We start from the raw sequence: 9,985 nt of genomic DNA on the forward strand, positions 1-9,985 counted from the left end.
TATGATATCGTAACCACTCTAGAGGAGAGCAGAAGTAAAATATGTGTTAGCTTTCTGTCACTGTGACAAAAGGCCTAAGAGAATCAACATGAAGGGAGGAAAGGTTTATTTAGGCTCATGGTTTCTTTGGGTCTGTGGGAGAGCATGCCAGAATGAGATGCTCTGAATGAAGAGAGGACGAAAGAGATGAACCACATGTCAAATATCTTCAAGATGGACACACCCCTGATGACCTAACCTCCATTATGCTCCACCTGCCAAAGGCTTCCAGCTTCCTCTCCATAGCATAACCTGTGAAGGACCAAAACTTTTAGCACATGGGCCTTTGAGGGACACTTGTGCAAAGCCAGCAAATGTGTTACTTCCTCATCAAGGCAAGCAAGCACTCTGAAGCTTTCTCCTGCATCTGTCAAGTGTGCATCAGCTCGAGCCACTGAGTCCCTAAATATGAGCAATCTTGCTGCTGACGTGTAATGGACATAAAATATGAACAATAAAGTGATGTGGCTTAATCTGCTGAGATCTGTGAGCTCTGCTAAGGTGGCCTAACACTACTTACCCAGGAAAGTTAGGCAAAGAAATTGTGGAAAGATCTTTTCGTTTGTTTGTTTTTCCATCTAAATACCTTCTATTACACTGTGGTGGGTTACAGTGAGACTGGCTGAGAAATCTTGTTCTAAGAGGAAGTATCTGTTAGTATGGTGAGAGTAGAACTGAATTAAAGGAAATCTCTGAAGTGGACATACCAGTCTAGGTGACTCAGATTTTATGCTCAGGACAGGATTAGAAAGATGGAGTTTTGCAACTTGGGTTACAAGGAAATGCTGCTAAACATTACTAGAAAAGACTGCAGAAGGTAGCTTTAGGGGAAAAGGCTTATTAAAAACAAGAAAGAAAGGAAACAAAACCACGATGGCATATGCCAGCAGTTCTAGCACTCAGGGCACTGGAATAGGATAACTGAGCATTCATTTGAGGCTAGCCTGGGCTGCAAAGTTCAGACCTTATCTCAATAAAACAGGAAAGTAGCTTGTTTAGTATCTATAGCTGTGCTAAACACTGTGTGGAGCAGTGATTCTCAACCTTCATAATGCTGCATGCAACCTTTGAATACAGTTCCTCATGTGGTGACCACCAACCATAAAATTATTTCATTGCTACTTCATAACTATAATTTTGCTACTGTTATGAATTGTAATTTAAATATCTGACATGCAGGATTTCTGTGACCGCCAAAGGGGTCGTAACCCACAGGTTGAGAACCACTGCTCTAGAATATACCCTATATTCACAAAGGAATTTCGGGTCACATTCACTTGTTGATTATGCAACTGTTTTTTTGTTTGTTTGTTTTTGTTTTTGTTTTCTGGTGCTGGAGATCGAAGCCACAAACTTACACATGTAAATCAAGAGTTCTACCACGAAGGTACAACACCAACCAAGCCCTAGTGAACACCTTTAAAGCACTATACATGCTATATACCAAATAATTAGTAGAAAGTAATCTTTGTTTTTATGGAGTTCTTAGGCCAGTAGTGGAGATAGTCATATGTAAAAATGATCATCATACTACAGCACTATAAAAACTATGTCAAGGCTTGGGATGTGTTCGGTAGCTGAACACCTGTCTAGCATGAGGGAAGCCCTGGGTTCAATCCTCAGCTGGAAAGAGAGAAATGGAGGAAAGAGGAGGGGAGGAGAGGAGCAGAATATCTTGGATTTCATTGTGGTCAGTTTTGGGAATGGTGGAGGAGGGCCAATGTCTAATGTCTGTGTATGGAGGGGCAGGGGAAAGGAACCCAGATAGGCAGCAGTCACAATCCTGGGCATATGTTGACAGACAGGAAATACTAAATTAGATTTTAGGGAGATCTGTGGGAGGTCAAGAGGTAAGCTGAAGCAAGAAAGGGAGTGATCTACAGTGATAGGTTTATGAAGGGCCCATTTGCAGAGAAATCCAAGGAATCTGAAGAGTGAGTGGGTAGCCACACTTAGGAGGCACAAATTGGATTTTAAGGAACTTGGAAGATCACCGTATGGTGAAGAAATAGAGCTAGTGGCCATATGAAGCAGCTGTATATGCCGAGCTCCAGACCAAAGAATGACAGGGGGAAAATTCCAGGGCACGGAATAGCAGTTCAAATTTCATTTTATATTCGGTATTGGAGTACTCAATCACAAAAGGAGGATGGGGGCTGTTAAAGCATTAAGGGTCTGAAAGAGAGATGAGAGTGGGATACAATGGAGTGGGATGGGATGACAGGGTGTGGTATATTCACTTTGCATTGCACAGATGAAATGTCTGAGATTCCCTTATTGCTCACAGTTTCAGGTGTTTCTGTCCTGGTGACTTGGCCGGATTGCTTTTCACCTATGCTGAGGCAGCATGTCCGGGAGGCTACGTCCCTCATGTCCTCGGAGTTGCACAGGGAGCAGAGAAGGGAGTCCCATGTGCCCCTTCAAGGGCACATCTATGGTTAACTTCCCTGACTTCCTCCCCAGGATCCTGTCCCCACCTATGGTTTCACACTCCACAGTAGTGTCAGGGCCTGGCAACCGAGCTTTTAACACATGGTTCCTTGGGGGATATTCCAGATGCAAACTGTAACACGTGACATGGGATGAGATAGGGCAAGATAGCACAGCAATGCACAGAATGGGATGGCCTGGGATGAGACCAAAGTCTCATGGAAGTGGAGCAGTTGTTCTCTTTGAAAAAGAGATAAATGGTTTATTTTTTAAAGAGAGAGGAAGGATAATGGTGTAAACATAGATAAAGAATCATCATGGAAAGAGAGGGAGATTAAAATTTTTGTTGTTTAATGTGAATAGCATCAGGTAAGCATCACAAGGTTCCCCTCATGCTAGACAGGTGTTCAGCTACTGAGCACATTTAAGTAGGTTTGAGAAGAATAGAAAAAGTATAGTTATTATGACTGAACCTGGGAACCAACTAGAGATCACCACAGTCATGTCAATCATTCTAGTGCTTGAAAAGTTCTGGGCAGAGGAATCTGCATGCATGTGTGTTGTGTGTGGTGTATGCACACATGCATGTGATGTTCTAGTGCAAAGAGGATGTTGGTAATCTTTCTCTATTTCTCTCTGCTTTATGCTCTTAGGACAGTGTCTCTCACTGAACCTGGAGCTTCCTGTTCTATAGCTAGACTGGCCTGTGTCTCCACCTCTCTCCCTAACACTGGGGTATAAGTACATGTGGCCACATCCAGCTCGTTACATAGGTTCTGAGGATCCAAACTAAGTTCCACATGCTCACACAACGTGAGCCATCTCCCCGTTGGCAAGGGTAATTTTTAGTTATTCAGGCTTTTTATCCTGTGTATTGTGAGAAAAACAACCTCACTGGTTTGCTCACTCAATACTAGTATTGTTCCCCAGGGATTGTAATAAGCAAAATCACCTAGTCTCATTTCCAGATACTTGAGTTAAGAATCACTCAGCTAACATTTCATAACCTAACAACACAGGCAAATCAAGTTGCTACACTATCTGACCTACCCCAGGAACCTAAGTTCAGAATGTAATAATCATAAAAGCTTTGATAAAGATTTGGGAATAGAAATAATCCTAGATGCCTCTCCTTGGCTGTGAATTCTCAGTCTACCCCTGTTGTTCCATTCTCAACATGTGCATTTCTAAAGTCATTGTTGCATTTTAAATACAGTTGTATAAATGTGATGCTGATTCTAAGATTTTTTTTAAAGTAGGCAATGTTCTACTAAACCCCAATAAAATACCTAGCTTTATAAGCCTGGCTCTTTGCCCAAGATGGTGGGAATTAAAGTGGAGCCAGGCAAGGAGGACAAAGGAAACAAGTGCCCCTGCCTGACCTTTTAGAGAGTTCCTGTTGAGGTCTCCAAGAAGACCACCTCCATCTAACAAAAAGAGAAAGGGGCCTAGGAATTTGAACCTGTACCTACTGCCTATATTCACAAACACCGCTCTGGAAAGGCCGATGTAGGAACACCACTGTTGAGGAATATGGAAGACTTAGAACTGCCAAATACAGAAAAGAACTCAGATAAATACAGCCTCTTATCGAAATAACCTCTGAGAACTAGTGCCTGCCTATATCTGAGAGCTAGACCTCAGGTCCTGCTTATCAGACTGTCTTATGCATTAAGCATGCCTCAGTGCACCTTGATAACCAACTCATCTGATAATTACTTTAGCCTTCTTGGATCCAACTTTGCTGACAAAGTCAATGAACTTCAACCTGCCAATTCTTATGACTGTTTTGACCCAGTGTATTGGATTATAGTCTTGAAGTAAGCCTTGTCAATTAATCTTCAGTTGTGTAATCTCTGTCCATTTCAGACATTCCTTCCACATAAAACATAGGTGGCCATCTATCTGGTTTGACTACCTGCTTGGCTTCCTCAAAGTCTTTCAGAAAGCTTCTAAACATGATGCGCAGCTCTGTCTCTTGTCCATTAAAGAACATTAGCACACTCAGCTCCAGTAGCTTTCCATAGCACACTTGCAGATGTTTAAGACTGCAGGGCTTCCAGTAAGATGGAGTACAGAATGAGTGTGGGACCTTCATTTCTGGATGAAAGGTCTCCAGAAATCATGCACACTTTCATCATTGCTATTATCCAAGTAGGAAACACAGATGAATTGTTTTAAATCTTGAGATGTGTTTATAAGCCAGTCCTCATTCCAAAGTCAAAGACTTCAGGAAAGATTGCTACATAAAAGTAGCACCTACTAGATCACACACAGCTTCTGCTGTTCTAAGTGTTGATTCTAGAATGCAAATTAACACAACTGATTCTCTGTCATCGGGTGTAAGTGAAACTGTTAAGTTATATGCATTGTGTAAGTCAACTCACTATCAGAAAATGAAGTTAAATAATAATGAAATAATAAAATAAAATAATTGGGTAGTTTGCAGTTGAAACAACTGTTTTAAAGAAAACAATGTAATCATGTCAGTTAACGTAAATATAATGTAGACGTTTAATATGCATACAATATCCTATATTTTAAATATATTTTATAGTCTGTAAACCTGTAATTTTCAGAAATGCTATACATTTTAGTATCTATATGTCATTTTGATCAACCAAGAAAGGTTTCCAAGTCACTCAAAAGAATTTCTCTGCCATATGATACAATGATATCAAGGTTTTTGAAAGGAAGGCAATAAACCACTATATGCAACATCCTTCACTAAGTCTGATAACCTTCATTTTCTTTACCTGCATTTTTAAACTATACTGAGGTTTGTATTTTAATACCATGGGAAGGTGTATCCCTATCTGTCAAGTACTGTTTCTGTCAAGATTCTCTCTAGCCCATTTCACACAGCTCTCCTATACTCCAGGCTAAGTGTTTGATCCACCCAATTTAGCATATTTCAGCGGTCACATATTGACTTTGAGGTGCCCCAAATGCTGTAAATGTAACAAGTGTGCAGAGTGTCTGGTGGATATTCCCAGCTCATTCTGGAGAATAGTGACAGTGTCTTCTACTTTTTTGTGTCTCCCAGGATGCAGACAAGAGCCAAAAGTCCTAGAATATAGATAACTAACTTCTGAAGTAGTTACGTTTCCTGTTGTTCTGATAAAATACTTTTATAAAGCAACCTTAGGAAGGGGATATTTTGGCTTATAGTCCAGGGTACAGTGAGCCATGGCAGGGAAGTTACAGTGGCAGAAGCTTGAAGCCGTTGGTCAAATTGCATATACAGTCCTGTGAGTTTTAGTGGTTAGATGTTGAGACAAGCTCCTTTACCTGATGAGCCATCCCACCTGCCCTCATTCCTTTAATTTTTGAAACTAAACATACACCACTGTAACAGGGCCTTAGTAGACCCTGAGACTCTAGCACAACTGACACCATGATGGAAGTACCATTCAGGCTATAAAACAACACTAAAACAAAGGCCTAGTCCATCCAAGTCCACAGATACAGGAAAGTCTCTAAATGTACTAAACTTGCTTTTTTGCTCCTATAGTTCTGCTTCTGGCTAACTGTTACTATTAACTGAAGTATGTCAACCCAGGACATCGTTTTTGTGCTTAAAAACTTACCCTGAGAAAGGCTCAGGGCTACACTGGGATCCCAAATACCCAGTGTACTGGATGGCCAACTAATAAAAACTTTCTATTTGCTTAAACTCATGTCTGAGCAATCTTCTCTAGTGAAGACCCATCACTGTAGCTGTTCCCTGCAACCACAAGATGCAGACTGACAGAAAAGCAAATCAAGAATTGTAAGAGATTAATTTCCAAACACTTTAGCTCTCATGAAATCAAAGTTGACATACTTCAGGAAACACCAAGGAAAATAAGAATTAAACAGAATTATTTGTAAAAGGCCAATGCAAGCTGGTGTTCTAGAGGTAGTGGGGGCTAGAGTTTAACTTTTGCTTTTTATTTTGTTTTGAGTAAACAATAACATGGGCTGAAGATTCAAAAGGATGTGTGGCTCACTGATAGAGTATTTGTGCATCACAAGAGAGAACTCTTGTCACATTAGCAGTTCCTTGAAAGGCAAACCATCAACACACACTGAGTGTCTTAGTTTGTTCCAGAGTGCAAACCCTTCTATCATCAGTAGTGAAGGATTGACTAATCAGTTGAGCCCAGGTCATACAACCTGGCAGCAACTGCTAGTAAAGCAGAAGAACATGCACTGCCTGCAGCCATAATCCAAGGCTTGCCAGGAAAAGATGAAATGGAGACATTGTTTAGGAAAATTGAGATTCTGGCACCTTGATTCGTTTCAGTGTGTAGATTCACTAGACAGTGACATCAGGACACTCTCATCTCCATTTTTTTTACTGAAGCAGTGGTGTTTATCTTCTACTTTGGAGCATTGATTAAAAGAGAGCCTATTTACTTCTGAGATTACCATGAAGAGCTAGTGAATGGCATTCTCCAAAGTCTCCAGAGTTAAAAAGGATAAAGTGCCAGAGAAGTTATTCCAAGGAGAAAGGAAAAGATCCAGTTTAAAAAAAAAAAAAAAACGGAGAAAGAGAATTTTCAAAGCTGAGGAGGTTTTCCTTACAGTATAAATCAGGTGCATATGTGTAAATAAAAAGCAGAAAGGTGGTGATAACAAAGGCTGGACCAAGGAAAAGAATGAGAAGATTGGCAAAGGGCCAATTTATACATTCAGTCAGTGACTATTAATTCTATAACGTATAACAAAATGGACTTTCTGACCCAAGGATGTTTAGAATTTTGGCTTTTGTTCCCCAGGGGTTCATATTACATCATTTGAACTTGTCATGTTTTGGACACATCCTCCAAAGCCCCCATGTGTTAAAGGCTTGGGTGCCAATCTTTGGTGTTTTCAGATGTGGTAGAGAGGAAGTTGCATCATCAGGACCATCCCATGAAGGACATTTAGAGTCCATATCTCCTTTATATAGTACATACTCCTTTCCACCATGCTGTGCTGCTTTTCCACAGGTTCAGAAGCAATACAGCTAAGCAACCATGGGCTGAAACCTGTGATTCTGTGAGCCAAAATAAGCCTTTTCTCCTTCAAATGATAGAAATGTAACTACTACAACTCTGAATTATAAAAATCCTTAGAGCAAATATCAGAAGCATATGCAGACAAAAAACTAGATCAAAACACATGGGTGCTTGTCCCCAAACCCAATGACTTGAAGTCTAACCACAGAGCTCACATGATTATATGCAATGTGACCAACTGCTTCACCCTCCTGTGTCTCACATGCACAGGCAATCTTGCCTTTGCACAGATCAAAAGAGCATGAATTTCAGTTACTACAATCATTTGAACAGTTTTCCAAGCACACAATTCCTATTCTAGTTAACCATGATATATTACTTGAGTGTAGTTGTGTAGTCAGTATTCACTTCACACATACACAGAGAGGTGGGGGAGGGAGAGGGAAAGAGTGCTGTGTTGCCTACTTGACTTCCAATGATAAGTTCATAAGTCATTGACAGACACAGCTATGCAATAAAAAGGAGACTGCACCAAAAAACAATAACAACAGCAGCAGCAAAACCGGTAAGTGGTAACATTGGAAGGAAAATCCAAATCAGCCACGAGAAAGAGAAACTAAAGAAGGAAAATGGTGGGAACATTGGTACTGTGGGTGCTTAAAGGATCACAGCAAAGAACAACTTTTTCATGTAAGTGAGGAAAGTGATTGGAATTAAGAAGATAGTTCCCAGAGGAAATGATACCACCCTCAGCCCCAAGTAATAACAACAGGCAACCGTCATTGAAAGAGAGGTCAACTCCCCAGATTCGGTGCAGGACACACCCAGACACCAAATTCTTAGCACAAAGGAGACTATCCTGGAGGGGCAAGAAGGATGGGGAGATCCTGCAAAGACAGTAACAGCAGCCAGCAAGCAAGAGAGGCTGTTTCTGCAGGAGTGGGATTTTAAGGGGAGAGTCTGTGCTAGGGTGAGTTGGTAAATCCTGATAGGACATACTAGCCAAATAAAGAATTGTGATGGGTGGACCTTGGTGTTTCGTCTCTGGAATAAGTCAGTGGCCAAATAAGGGAATAGACCTTGGAGGGTAGCTTTAGGGATGTAAGGTTTTTAGCAAGGGAGAGGGAAGGGGTTAAAAGGGCAAAACCTGTCGGCAGTGTTTGCCATGCTGGAACTGCTAGAGCCCCTTCAATCAGTAACAGTCACAGCATAGAAAATAGAAAATGCTGGAAGCAGGTCTGATCCTAGAAGACTATAACAGATAAGAGTAGAGTTGCTTGTTTGTTTGGGTTTCATGAAACTGTCTCTGGAAAGCTGACATTTCCAAAGCTCTCCATTTTTCTAATGAAAACATCCCATTTGTGATTATTTTTCCATAGTGATTTACTTTTGTATGCCCTTCTGTTCTTGACTGGAGGGTTATGTCTCCCTGACCTGGATAAGATCACACCTATGAATTCATGCTAAAACCTTAGAATTCCACTGTGCTAAGCATATCCTTGATTTATGCAATAATAATCTTTATGTTTTTCTTGGCCAAGCAGAACTCAAGGCTCATCAGTTTTCTCCATGAACATCACTTTAGTCACTGAAGAATGTACCCAGCCCCAGTTCATTCATGTATGTCACGCCCAGACTTTAACATGCCCAACCCCCACATCAGTTCTTCCTGTCAAAGTAGCGTGCACATTTGTCACTTGTTTTTGAACCCTGAAGGAAAAAGAATTAAACTGCTTTTATAGAATACACCAAGTCATCAAGGTGATCGTGTCATACAAATTATCATGCATCCTGGTAGACTTGGTAAGTCCTATGTCTCCAGTATAAACAGTATAAATGTGGTATCTTGTTGTTGTTGTTGTTGTTGTTGTTGTTTTAAAGATTCAGGGGCTGGAGAGATGGGTCAGTGGTGAAAAGCACTATCCATTCTAGCAGAGGACTCAGGTTAGGGTCCCAGCACTCACATGGCACCGACTGTATGATCATCCATAAGGCCAGTTTTAGGAATCTAGTGCTCTTCTCTGGCCTCTGCAGGCACCAGCAACACCTGCAGTGCCTCACATGCATGGAGGCAAAACACTTAAACACATAACATAAAAATAAATACACCCATTTCTTTTTAAGATTCAACATGTTCTCTATTATGTGTATGTCAACTAAGGAAATATTTTTGTTTTGTTTTCATTTCAGAAGTAGAAACAAAATGTTTCATGAGGAAGTCTGAACTTATAATTCCAGCATTAACTGATGAGTTCTGCACACCCAACTTAGAAGTTCTGTTTTTTAAGCTTTCCGAGTCTTCATGAATACTTCTTTGTGTGTTGTAGGCCTACAGGCACAAAGACATGAGTTCTCTCCTCAGGACCAACATTTCTTTAAAAATCTGGACTTAGTATTACATGCTTGTGATACCAGCTTTGGGGACAGCTGGGTTTGTGGGTCTAGCTGGCCAACCAGCCTCACCTATTCAGTGAGTTCCTGGCTAGTGAGAAACCCCGTCTCAAAAATATTCAGCATGAATGGTGTCTGAG

General features: G+C 40.9%; 1 protein-coding gene across 1 annotated transcript in view; it reads left to right on the top strand.

The window, feature by feature from the left end:
* The window catches only part of LOC107402258 (uncharacterized), a 45,793-nt gene extending 40,597 nt beyond the window's left edge, over positions 1-5,196 (top strand). The window contains exon 4 of the mRNA XM_076575310.1: positions 2,327-5,196. The gene's annotated coding sequence lies outside the window, so the exon portion shown is untranslated. The remainder of the gene's footprint in view (positions 1-2,326) is intronic.
* Positions 5,197-9,985: the final 4,789 nt, after the last annotated feature.

This window comes from Peromyscus maniculatus, chromosome 6 (assembly GCF_049852395.1).
Source record: "Peromyscus maniculatus bairdii isolate BWxNUB_F1_BW_parent chromosome 6, HU_Pman_BW_mat_3.1, whole genome shotgun sequence".
NCBI classification, from domain to species: Eukaryota; Metazoa; Chordata; class Mammalia; order Rodentia; family Cricetidae; genus Peromyscus; species Peromyscus maniculatus.